Below are 13,562 nucleotides of genomic sequence, written 5' to 3'. Positions count from 1 at the left end.
TATGGGCTCTGGCCATGACATTCATCCTGAAGGCAATTTGGAGAGAGAGACAATAGCCAATAAAGCTAAATCATTCAAGAGACATCAGAGAGCTCTCCTCTGTGCCTGGGTGGTGGAGCTGGGCCGTAGCCAAAGCTGTTCTATCTACTCAGAGCGCAGTCGCTCCTCCTTCAAGGTCATTTCCTCAGTAAAGCGGGGAAAGGGAAATGGGGTTGGAACTGAGATGAGATCCCTGACCCCTTTCACACAGAGTCTACAGCCACAGAAATGTGACGCTTACGTTTCTCTTTATTCCATGTATCTATTGCTCACAGTCCCAGGGCTTGGCTGTTCCAGAGTGATCTAACTACATGGTTATTGTACATGAGAGATTTGTTCATTCTTATGTAGGACCTGAACCCAGTGATGATACGATGGCAATGGCAGAAGCTAGCTTTGACCAAACACTTTCCACACACCAAGCACTATTGCAAAAGCCACATATCTTCTCTCTCATTTAATTCTCAGATCAACCGTAAGAGGTAGACGCTATTACTACCCCATTCGCTACATGAGAAAACTGAGGCACAGGGAGGATAAAGAACTCCCCCGAGACAACAGTAGCTATTACATGGAGGAGCCAGGATGTGAACCCCACTTGTCTGCCTCCAGAGTCTTCAGCCAGCATCCCTTCGGCCTCTTAGACATCTCGTTTTGCCAATTCTCACAGCAACCCCCAGGACAGGTAACGTCACCTGGATTACGCACGATGAAGACACATGGCCTTGCCCGAGCTCACTCAGCTTCTCCCATTTGTTTACAATCCCAAGGGCACTGGTTTTGCAAACATTTTTTCTTCTGCTGAAGTCTTCCTAGAAGTGAAAATTTGTAGGAAGTTTGGGGCCAAATAAAACTTTTTAGATTGGAGTGAGACAACGGGGGGTCCCTGCCACTCTCTGCACCCCCACTTTGACAGGAGGAAACATCCTCTTTGTTCCTGTCACAGCATTTATCATAATTTCCAATGATCTTATGTCACAATTTTATACTTATTCATTGACTCTTGGCATAACCAGCCTGTAAGTGTTATGAGGACAAAAACTCGTCCACCTCACCCGCCACTGTAGGCCACGCTCCAGGCACATGGTAAGCACTCAGCAAATAATTACTGAGGGTGATGCAGCCAGTTAAGCATCCAAATCTCTGTTTCAGTTCAGGTCCTGATCTCAGCATCTTGGGATCGAGCCCCGTGTCCGGCTCTGCTCTGAGCATAGTCTGATGGAGATTCTCTCCCTCTCCCACAGCTCCTCCCCCTGCTCACTCACTTTCTCTCTCTCTTTCTCTAAAATAAATAAACAGAATATTTTAATTAATTAATTAATTGATTACTGAAAGGTACAAGTGAGGTCATATTTTTCCCCCAAATGTCATTATGGAGCAAATCAGGACAAAACAGAACTTCCACAAACTGGAGAGCAGAGGGAAATGTTACATGAGGTTTTCGATCGATTGAGGCTTTCGTCGATTTCTATTGCTATAAATCACCTCGTGGTGGGGCGCCGGGTCTAAACTGCTGTTGGCTGCTGCCTCTGTGGGAAGAGATCGAGTCAGTAAGGCCAGGGTGTGGCTCGGCTCTCAGCCCAGTGGACCCCGAGGAACAAGAAGAAAGGATGAGCCATGAGCCCGGTGAGCTGGGAGGTCAACAACTATGCTGACGCAGAGGGCTTGTTTTTTGTTTTTGTTTTTGTTTTTAAATTTGAAAAGCCTACCCACAGCCTACCTGGTGAACTCCCAAGAGAAACTGAAGTAGCATGTACTGAGACATTTCAGTGTTCCAGAGGTTTCTATCAGGAAGTTCTTCTAAAAAAAGTAAAGCAACCATTAGAGTAAAAGTCAATAAATTTGGCTAGAACAAATAAAGATGTAAAATATTCACAAATAAAGTGCAAAGAAATTTAAAAAGATATTTTTAACAAGTTTGACAGACAATATTAAAAGATCACCCCGATTAATAGAAAAAAGGCTCAGACTCCATAGACAATTCTGCAATGGGATGAAAAGACAATTCTCCAAAGAAGGAATATAAATGGCAAATAAATATAAAGCTGTTCAATTTCACTGCAAAGCAAAAGAACTGTGACTTAAAACCACAAGGCAATGTCATTTTTTAAAAGTCAGGTTTATTAAAGTATAATTTATGTACAGTAAAATTCACCCTTTTCAAGTGTACAGTTCAGTGAGTTTTGACAAATATATAGAGTCATTGAAAGCACCAGCAAAATCGAGATATAGAGCATTTCCATCACCCCCCAAGAAATTCCCTCAGATCTCTCTCCTGTCAATCCTCCTCACACCAAACCCCAATCCAACTTTTTTCCCTGATAGTTTTTCCTTCCCTGGGATGTCACGGAAATAGAACCATACAGTAAGCTGTCTTTTGAGTCTGGCTCAATGTCTTTTTCAGCCTATCACATTCGTAAAGATGTGAAAGGGAACAATACTGTTGGTGAGCGTTCTCTGACACAGCTAGAGTGTGGATAAACTGGTATAACCTCTCTTGGGCACAAACTGGCAAAGTGTAGCAAGATCCTAACAATATCGATGTGCTTTGACCACTAATTCCATTTCTTTCTTACATGCCCATGCTTCCAGTGTTGACACCCCCTGACAAATGTCCAGACCCGTTTTACAACTTGATTCTAGAGCAAAGAGAGACAGTTCCATCCCCTGCATTGGGATATGCTCTTTTGTTGGCCTTTCTCCATAGAGTAGGACCTTCACAGAAACCTACCAGAAAGCACTCCAGCTTCTAGGTCAATGGAAACATTATAGAAAACTTTGGAGGCAGAAAAACAGCAAATATTATTTTTTGCCAACAAAGAGGAGTTTGCTCATTATCTTCCCTTCTATACTCTTCCCTTGTCCTTTGCACTATCTCGATACCAGGAGCTCATGCAAACATATAAATTCTAGCCATCCCAGTGATCTTCTAAAAGAGGAAAATAAGGGAAGAAAATTTTCTTTGAGATGTAATTGTCCTTGTTTTGCTTCAGAAACATTAGTCATTAGCCCAACGATGGCACTAGCTAGATCGCTAGCCTGAGCAGCATAAAATGACCACACAATTTCAATGAAGACAGACAGCAAACAGCCATGTTTATTCTCAACCATCCCAAAGAGAAAGCTGAAGAGAAACTCACGTCAAGGAAAGGGGAGGCACGATGCACATCCTGTTGCTCAGGTAGGAATGAGGTCCACGTAGAGCAACTCTCTCCCTTCCAATATGCATGTTTAACATACATGATCTTCAGGATTCCTGAACATTCCTTCAAGAATCCCAGTTATTTCAGCAATAATTTCCAAACATCACAACTCCTGCCAACACTTTGGCCCCGGGTTAGGGAAACACTGCTGTCTAATGTAGAATCTCGCTACTTCTCATCTTCACACTTTTCTCAGGAGCGCAGTTCACAGGAGGTTCACTTATAAATGGGTATGGAAAGTCACACTGGACTGACAAAGCCAACAACATCCCTACAAGCGGTGAGCTCAGCAGAAGCTCTCTCCTGTCACCTACGGTCATCTCTTCCTCCTCAACAATGCACGGGAGTTAGGAAATGTAATCCACGCTGGGAAACACTAGTCACAAGAGAGGTTGTGACATATCTGTTCTTAGAGATGGTAAGAATACAAACGAGGCCCATCCATCTCGGATTGCTTTGATGCTTTCCTCTTCTCACCGTGGGGCTGGTTTTGAGAGATTGCTCACTCCTATGACTTTACAGAAGGTAAGTTGGGTTACTCTGAAGAAACTGTCCTAAGTAACCAACTAGACAATGTGTCACATTCATGTGATGGGATTATTCAATCCTAGAGACAATTGTCCATGTAGAATAGGAAGGCTATGAGGTGAAAAACATAGCATCCATTCATGAATCTTTTTTCTCTAACAGCGAGGACCCACTGGACCTTCTGGATGAATATGTCCCATTTCATTTCAACTCGGCCAACCTACCTTGGCCCTGAGCAGAACCCATAAATCCACCTATAATTTATTAAAGACCTTCATGGCACTCCATTCAACCAGTTCACACAGCTTGCTCTGTTAAAAAATGGTCCCGTCACTGGAAATGAGAAAATACAAGTCAGGGCCACACTAGGTTTAGAGTGACCACATTTAAATGTTTATGGACCGGAATTCCAAGTGCATCTTGTCTTGATACTGACAGGGTGAATAGCTCTGCATTTAGCCACAACTGATGGAGTATGTGTCCATGGACATTTCTAAAGGAAGGCTGAACAGAATTTTATTCACAACTTTCCCTTCATTCAAGGAGTCCTCAACTTCTAAAGTAAAATTAAGAGCAATAAACACTCAGATTTTCTGTATAAATTGCAGTCTTTCATTAGCTTTTTTTTTTTATCTTGAATCCTGTTAGAAAGAAATGCTTCACAAGCATACCATGTGGAAATGACCCTACTGTTAATGTGTTGTTTCTATTCTGTGTGTAATGTGTTTTTACCCAAGGCCAGCAAAAGAAGAAATGATGCACAGATCTCCTTAACGGAAGTAGGAAGGAGGGAAACACTGAGAAGACACAATTTCCCATAAAAAAAATTCTCATCTCGTACCTCTAGATAACTGGGAAGAGTGTCTAACAAGATGGGGAAAAAGTCTGAAACTTCACTGAACTTGGTATCTTCCAACCTTATCAGGGTTACCAATGACAGAAGTAGAGGGGCCCCTCAGAGTCAGAGTCAATGCACTATATACCAGGCGCTGTGCTAGATGTTATCACATCCATCATGGTCACATGCAAAGGGCTCACACCTTTGTAGAAAGACTTGGCTACCCTCTGCTAAGCAGAGAATGCGACAGGACCTAAGGTGAGAGGCTCCCAGGATTGGAAGGCCAACTGTCAGAGACCAGGTAGCCAACAGGGCAGCTAGCATTGGCTACTAATTTAGAGCAATCACTGATATTCAGAAGAATTTCCAATGGCCACAGAAATTCAAAGAGACGAAACAGAAGCTCAAGTTAAGGAGAGCTTTTGAGGCAGACCATGCATGTTCACCAAGGTCTTCTCGATACCTATTAATATAATATTCCTTACCTTGACTGTATTACTGTGGTCCCTCGCAGGACAAATCCAGAAATTAAAATTTGTCAGGATCCTGAGAATGAATCCACATCTTGCCGGAAACAAGCTAAGGCAAATAATATATTAAACTGAAATGCTAATTAATTTTTTCACAATGAGAAATTAGTATCAAAGGAAATGTATAAGATCCATTCAATCATTGTTTTCTGACTCTGTACAGAGATCTTTATGAATAAACTATTAAAATGTACCTAAAAACAAGTAATAGTGGGGCACCTGGGTGGTTGAGTTGGTTGAGAACCCTACTCTTGGTTTCAGCTCGGGTCATGATCTCAGGGTCATGAGACTGAGGCTTGCACGGGGCTCCATGCTGGGTGTGGAGCCTGCTTAGGATTCTCTCTCTCCCTCTCTCTGCCTCTCCCCCACTCCCAACTCGAGTGCTCTCTCCATGCCCCCCAAAAAAGAAAAAAAAAACCCAAGTAATAGAAAACTCAATTCGAATTTGGTTAAACAATAAAGAGAATTTATTGATCCAAGAACTTTTGACTGTGGTAGGAAGTGTTCCAGGTAAGGCCTGATCCAGCAGTTTGAGGCTCTCACCAAGGATTAAATTCCTTTCCATCTATTGGTTCTATTTTTCATCATATTGGCACCCTCCTTGGATTACTTCCTATGGCTACAAAATGGCTGCTTGCAGGAATAAGATGGATGCACATTTTCACAGTTCAACTTCAGTAAAAGAAGGATGGCTTCTCTCTCCAGCTATCAAAAAAGGTCCTAGACTTCACTTTGGGCCAATTTAGGTAAACACCCGTCCATGAATTAATCACTTAGGCCTAGGTCAGTGTCCATCCCTGAGTCAGTCGCTGTGACAAAGAGTATGGGTTTATGAGAATTGGTTTACGGTTGATCTCTGGAGTTAAAGGATGGTAATACCACCCAAACAGCAATACAATGCTAATCAGTATAAACGGGATGGGATGGACGCTTGGGGGGCAACTAACTGTATCTACTGTAAGAAGCCATATCACAGTCAGAGGTTTGATTTGTGACTTGGAATCAGGAGGAAGAAAAACAGATACACAAGTGTTTCATGGTATCAAGGTAAATAGTAGGATTCGCCCAACCTTCTACATGGATTTCCCTTTTTTTTAAATAACGATTTTATTTTTTAAGTAATCTCTACACCCAGTGTGGGGCTCAAACTCATGGCCCTGAGATTAAGAGTCACATGCTCCACTGACTGAGCCAGCCAGGCAGCCCTCCACATGGATATCCTTACTAAGGATTCTAGAACATCTTCTGACTAACTTACCATTCTATCAAAGAATGAATGAACAAAGAGGCAAATACTGTATGATTCCATAGACATGAGCTATCTAGTATAGTCAAATTTATAGATGCAGAAAGTAAAATGGTGGTTGCCAGGGGATGAGGAGAGGGAATGGGGAGTTATTCTTTAGTGGGTATAGAGTCTCGGTTTTGCAAGACGACAAAATAATTCTGGAGATGGATGGTGGTGATGGTTGCACAACAGTATGAATGTCCTAGATACCACTGAACCATATATTTAAAAATGGTTACCACAATTTAAAAAAAAAAGGAATAAATGGATCCATCAGATGAGTTATGAGCCTCTCGCAGGCCGTGGGGTTGAATTTAGGTATCTCCACTCTGAAGTGTTATGTGCTTGTTTTTAAGTCAAATTATGAAAAAAAAAAGGTAGTATTTTTCTGTTGCAAAAGAGATAGGGTCAAACACCATAATGACACATAACGATGAAAATGTCAACATGTGGGCTCAAGGACCAGGTTAGAGGCAGTCCCCTAGTCTCTGGCCATCCCGAGATTTCAGCTAAGTGCCCTGCTTCAACTGGCACAGCTGGAGACAATTTGTTACTAGGAGAAAGACACCCCCCCCCCCCAGTGCTCTGCCATCTCATCGTTCAGTAATAGCTGGGAGGTGACAGAGATCACCTGGCCCAGCTGCTCTGAACACAAAGCCCGGCCTCGCCAGTGTGAACAACATGCCATCCTCGGCGGCGTCTCCTGCAACCCTCTGGCTCTCTCTGCGGGGCCAGCTCGTTACTGGACTACCTGTGAGGAAGTTGCTGGAGGCATCCAGTAGAGAAACTGGCTTGTCTCTCCTCATAATCTTACATCCGAGTGCTTAGAGGAAGTTCACTAGAGTCCCCACGTACCGGCTGAAAACACTGACTGTATTTCAGAAACAAAATAAGAGGATGGAGGAAAACAGGTCATCGGTGGCTGAAGCAGCACTTCCAGGGGCCTGGAGAGAGAGCAGGGGGCGGGAGAGCAGGGAAAGGGTGAAGGAAGTCTGCAGAGCTCAAGGCCCCCATAAGGTGTGTCAGCCACGCGCCACTGCAGTGGGCCTTCGGTCACCTCAGCGTGAGGAACAGGGTTCTGCAGAGCTTGATTACACGGACTCTGATTTCTTTACACCATGTGATTCCCGCGAATCTGATCACTGAACTCTAAAAACGCCATGCGGGGACTCAGCTGATGGGGTCCAACAGCAACCACAGATACTCCCTTCAGAGAATATTTCTACCTAAAGGATAAATTTACAACTAAAGGATACATGTTTCACTGGCTTAGTAATTCCTATAGAATTAAATGCCACCGTCTGTTGGTGGGTTAGCATTTCCCAAAGGAAGGAGCGAGTCCCCAGAGAAATGCAAGACATCGGCTAGGGATGGGTTTTATTTCGGTTTCATAGTGAGTGAGAAGGTTGACACACCTATTATGAGAGTGGTTATATATTATTATCTGTGATGTGGTAACAGTGTTTGGGGATCTATTAAGTGTAGGACATTGTGGTAAACTCTACATATACATTGGCTCCTCTAACCCTTAAAACTCTGTATGGTCAGTATCATGCCCAGTCTACGGACAAAGATGTCAAACTCAAAGTGCTATAATTTGTCCAAGATCACACATGGTTAAGAAACAGTAGATGTGTGATTCAAATGAAGATCTGTCTGAGCCAAAAAAACCCTCCTATTTGTAGTGATTGTGGTTAAACAGACCTATTTGTTGGACCAACGAAGCTTTGGTGGGCATTCGACACTTTGAATACTTCTCTCAGAAGCATCTAGACAAAGCTGGACGTTGGAAAACCAAATTTGTCCTTTAGCCAAAACAAACACCAAAACTTGAAGTTGCATAATGTCCCCTGTGAATGGTGATAGCCTGTCTCATTGGGAGAAGAAAGGGATGCATTCCTGAGTAATAAGTGAGTTTCCCTGTTTTCAATCTTGCTTGTGAAGCCTACTTCAAAGGACTACTGCTGGCATAGCATCAAGATTAAGCAGGGGTGGAGTGTCTGACTTTGGCTCAGGTCTTGATCTGAGGGTCCTGGGATCAATCCCTACTTTTGGCTCCAAGCTCAGCAGGGAGTCTGCTTGTCCCTCTCCCTCTGCCCTTCCCCCTGTTTGTGCTCTCTCTATCTCTGTCTCAAATAAATAAATAAAAATCTTAAAAAAAAAAAAAAAAAGATTAAGCAGGGCTAAGCAGACCCAGGTTCAAATTCAACTTCTAACCACTTCATAGCTGGTCAACTTTGGTCAAGTCACTTCATTTTGAGAGCCTCAGTTTTCTCATCTATAAAATGGACATCATAATAATGTAAAAATATTAGCTTCCTTTTAATGTTAGCTATTTGAATAAGCATGCCATTGCACTTTTATTCTAATGATGTTGAATATTTTTTCATGTGCTTATTTGCCACTGTATATCTTCTTTGGCAAATTATCTATAGAAATCTTTTACTCATTTTTAAAAATCAGGTTGTTGGTCTTCTTAATATTAAGTTTTGAGAATTTTCTAAAAATAAATTCTGGATACATACCAGGTGGAGGTGAGGATATGAAACAATTGGAACTCTCATACATCGCCGGTGGGAATGTAAAACGTTACAATCACTTTGGAAACCTGCTTGGCCAGTTCTGAAAAACATTAAATATACACCTACAATATGACCCAGCCATTCTAGTCCTAGGGTTTTACCCAAGAAAAATGAAAATATAGTCTAAGCAAAGACTTGTGCATGAAGTTTCATAGCAGGTTTATTGGCAGTAGCCCCAAACCAGAAGCAACCTAAAAGTCCATGAAGAAGTGAAAGGAGAAACAGACTGTGGTACAGCCGTACCATGGACTATTACACGCCCGTAAAAAGGAGTGACGTCCTGATACACGCTACAACATGAATAAATCTCAAAATAACTATGCCAAGTGAAAAAAGCCAGACAGGAAATAGTATCTATTATAAGATCCCATTTACACACAATTCTAGAAAATGCAAATTAATCTATAGTGAAAGAGGCAGATCAGTGATTGCCTGGGAACAGGTAGAGGGGCATGGAGAGGGAGGAGGGAAGAAATACAAAGGAGCACAAAAAAACTTTCCAGGGTGATGGATATATTCATTATTTTCATCACAGTTACAGTTTTCCAGATTAATATATATATAACATAAACATAATTATATATAATTATATATATATCAAAATGTATGTTTGTTCATTCTAAATATGTATAGTTTATTATATGACAATGACACCTCATTAAAGCCTTAAAAATGTCTTAGCTCCCAATACTCCCCTTGCCTTGCTGGCCCTGATACAGAGGAGGGGCCTCTAGCAAACATGTGTAAACCACACAACCCTACCTTCCTGGCCAGAGCTGGTCCATCTGGCACTGCAGGTCACTCAAAATGAGAAATACGGATGTCAGTGTTCTAGAAAAAAGGTCCATGGTTTTCTTTTTCTGAGGTCCCTGGAGTTGCCTGGATCTGGCCCATTCAAATGCTGATTATTTAAACTCTCAGATTTCAGGACCCGACTGTCCCATCAATAAATTCCTTTCATGTTAGCTAGCTGGAGTTGGTTTCTGTTTTCTGCAACTGTGGGGAAGAAATGAAATTGACATTTAACTCGTGGCATTGATATTTCTTATATTTTCAATCACAAATGTCCACACCCCTATTTTAAAAATAGGGTGTTGAACTGGCTCCATGGGTCATTCCTCCATCCCTTCATTTCCCTTCATTTAACAAACTTTCATTTGATGGCACACTACACTCCAGGTGCACGGTACCAACCATTTTCACATATTCTTCAAATTATCTAACAGCCTGTATAACAATCTCATCTTTACAGTGGAGAAGCTCAGGTTCAGAGGGGCTCAGTTACTTGCCAAAGAATCCTTAGTAGGCACTGGACAAGACCAACCTGAGCCCAGGCCTGTCTAACTTCAGAGGCCACACTCTGTCACGTTCGTTACCCAGGCTCTGTTCCCCGCCTGTGGTCAGCCCTAACATCGACAGTGTGCCCCAGTGTCCAGCCACTGGCTAGTGGCTTTAGGAGCCGGGGACCCAGGATGCTCCCCTGATTCTCTCATGGCCAACAACAGTGCCAACGCAAGGCAGCTCCGGGCCTCACCCCTGCAGGCCTTAGTGTCTTCGGAACAGATAAATGATCTATTCTAAAAGGCAGGAGCAATCAGGGGATCCTTTTTTCCCGGTGTTGCTCTCTATTACCTAGTCATGAAACTGACTCCTCGGTAACAAGCAAGCAGCAAGATCCTGAAAATAAAAATGGCCATCCACCCCTACAGGACACGTCCAAGGAATGGCACCCTTGGCCACAAATCAAAAGGTAACGGGGCCAGGATATTCTTCCTGAGAACCCACGGGAACTTTGCACACTTAGAAAAAGCTCAGGTTTGAAGCTGCATTTTTACACCATTGCTGGAAACGCCCCTTATAATTTCAGGAGCACAGGTTCAAGCTAAGGCCAGAGACCTCCCGATACTTTCTTTTCCTCAGGGAAGTAAGTCTACCAGAGTAGGAGAAGATTTTCATTTTCAATTTGAGAGATTCCAGTATAGTTTAAATGTGTTGCTCTTGAATTTAAAAATACAAGAAAAGATGTCTCAGTAAAAAAATAATAAAAGGGGAAAATCCATAGATCTTCACCTTATATATTCTTCCTTGTCATCAACCTGCAGAAATATGAAAGCTGCCTAGAGCTCATGTGCACTGAAAATCATCACAGTGACATCTGCAAGAGGGAAAATGGACACAAGCAGTCAATAACCTGGTAATCTGAACACAGCTTTTGTTATCATATCCGTACGGTAAAAATTATACACACGTTGAACGTATTTTCAAACACTAATAACAGGGTAATATTTATAATTTGTTAAATTACAGAAATAGAGTACAAAAACAGGTATGCGGCTTGATCCTGACGTGTGTGGTGTGTGTTTATGTGTGCACGTCACTTAGAAATATACCAAAATACTAACAGCAACGATATCCGAGTATGGGTAAAATGCTTTTCTTCTTCCTTTTATATAGTATCATTATTAAAATACATATATGCTAAATGTAATGTGGTATTGTCAGCAGATTGGATCCTGGAACAGAAAAAGCATATTAATGGAAAAACTTGTGAAATCTCAGTCAAGTCTGTACCTTGGTGAATAGTAATGTACCAGTGGCGATATCTCACTTCGATAATTGTACCACCATTACGTAAGATGTTAACACTATGGAAAGCTGAGTACATCTCTGTACTATCATTGCAATTCTTTTCTAAATATAAAATTATCTTTTGAAATAAAAAGCCTTTAAAATATATATATATATATATATATATATATATAGCAAGACAAGAGGAACAACAGTGACAGACAAGCCACTCTTCTTTATTTGTTAGGACTGCGTAATTTAGCGTGTATAAAATGTTTTGTTTTCCAAATGTATCTTGTTCTTCCATCTGGACTATAACTTTCTATGGCCAGTGCTATCCCGGGCTCCTCTGTGTCCCCCGATAGCACTTAGACCAGCGCTGGCTACGGATGCGCAACCAAGATCAACAGATTCATTGATTAGTTGACTTGCACTGAGAAAAGACAGTAAAGGGACACCAAAAAATCCACTGTTAATGCTGCTTTTTCTCATTTTCGCAAGTGCTGATAGCTCAGTTCCAAGTGCATTTTTGATGAACAAGAGAAAATATTAATAAACTAATTAGTTCGAATCATATGAAACGGCATTTTTAGCTAAAGATGTTTCATATCTGCATTCACAGGGTTCAACTTACGTAATAAGTATTTTACATTAGTCATCGAGGGAGGGCATCGGAGACAATACCTTACAAGTCACGGTGCACACGTTAATGCAATTATTATTTCCATGAGTTCCTCTCCTACGGGGCTTGCTATGTGGCACTCTCAACTCATGCATTTTCTTCTTCCCCCAAAGTTACATGAGCAATAAAATTCTCCCCAGTGGTGTGAGATAAATTTCAAAAACACCAATTCAGGGGCGCCTGGTGGCGCAGTCGGTTAAGCGTCTGCCTTCGGCTCAGGTCATGATCCCAGGGTCCTGGGATTGAGCCCCACATCCGGCTCCTTGCTCAGCAGGGAGTCTGCTTCTCCCTCCCCCTCTGCCCTTCTCCCCTACTTGTACGCTTTCTCTCTCTCTCCTGCTCTCTCTCAAAAAAATAAATAAAATCTTAAAAAAAACCCACCAATTCAAAAATCACAGGTCACGACACACTGACGTGTCTTGATCACTTGTGAGACATGCAGCAAGTAACTCATTACTATTTTTTTAACCCCAAATTTATAATTGGTTTATCTTTTGCTTTTGAATGTAAATGAGAACAGATTCAAGGTAATCCTTCTGATGGCCTTACGCTCACACGCACTCACTCCCTTGCACCTGCAAATGCTTTCTTGAGCGGGGGAGAAAGAAGTGCAGGAAGAGGCAGGGCTGTGGGCCACGCACAATGCCCGCCGTGCTCACCCAGGACGCGTTAGCAAAGCATCAGCCTGTGCACACCTGCAGACAAAAGGAGGTTGAGAACCACTGTTTACAAAGGCTCAGCAACTGCCATGTGTTCCGAAATCGGAACACAGGAGTCTGTTTAACCATACACAAGACGTTTGTTTGACACGTATATGCAACCGGACATCTGTAAGAATATCTCTTGTGCTATGGCCATATTCACTGAAAGTGATGCTTTTTAAACTTTTTTTTTTTGTTATTAGAAAATCTTTTTTCTCCAAACCCAATCTTACAATTTATTCATTTATACAAAAATTCTCTGAGTGTCTACTGTGTGCCAGGAAGAGCTATATTACAGTCATTAATCACACAGATGCTGTCCCCATGCACAAGAAATGAGTTGTGGAGACAAACAGTAAGTCAGGCAGAGACTAAATAAAGAATTACAAAGTGCAAAGCATCATGGAAGAAATGAATAGGACACCGGGCCAAGGGGGAGTCTGATCAGATAGGGAGATCAGGGTGGGTTTCTCTGAAGCTTTAAGTTCAGGCTGAGACCCAAAGGCGGAGGAGAGCTCAGCCAGGCAAAGAACAGGAGCCGGCGCATGAGGCCAATGACAGTTCTTGAGGTTGGCGAACGAAGGTGTGACCTGGTGCCGATCT

General features: G+C 42.2%; 1 long non-coding RNA gene across 1 annotated transcript; it reads right to left on the bottom strand.

The window, feature by feature from the left end:
• Positions 1–5,631: 5,631 nt before the first annotated feature.
• On the bottom strand, positions 5,632–11,694 carry LOC123781293 (uncharacterized). The gene is made up of 3 exons (XR_015727451.1): positions 11,079–11,694; positions 9,771–10,004; positions 5,632–9,048 (listed from the first exon to the last, which is right to left on the bottom strand). It is a non-coding gene; the product is annotated as an uncharacterized LOC123781293 (long non-coding RNA).
• Positions 11,695–13,562: the final 1,868 nt, after the last annotated feature.

This window comes from Ursus americanus, chromosome 18 (assembly GCF_024610735.1).
Source record: "Ursus americanus isolate L20-20 chromosome 18, mUrsAme1.1.p, whole genome shotgun sequence".
NCBI classification, from domain to species: Eukaryota; Metazoa; Chordata; class Mammalia; order Carnivora; family Ursidae; genus Ursus; species Ursus americanus.
This window is presented reverse-complemented; position numbering and strand designations above follow the sequence as displayed.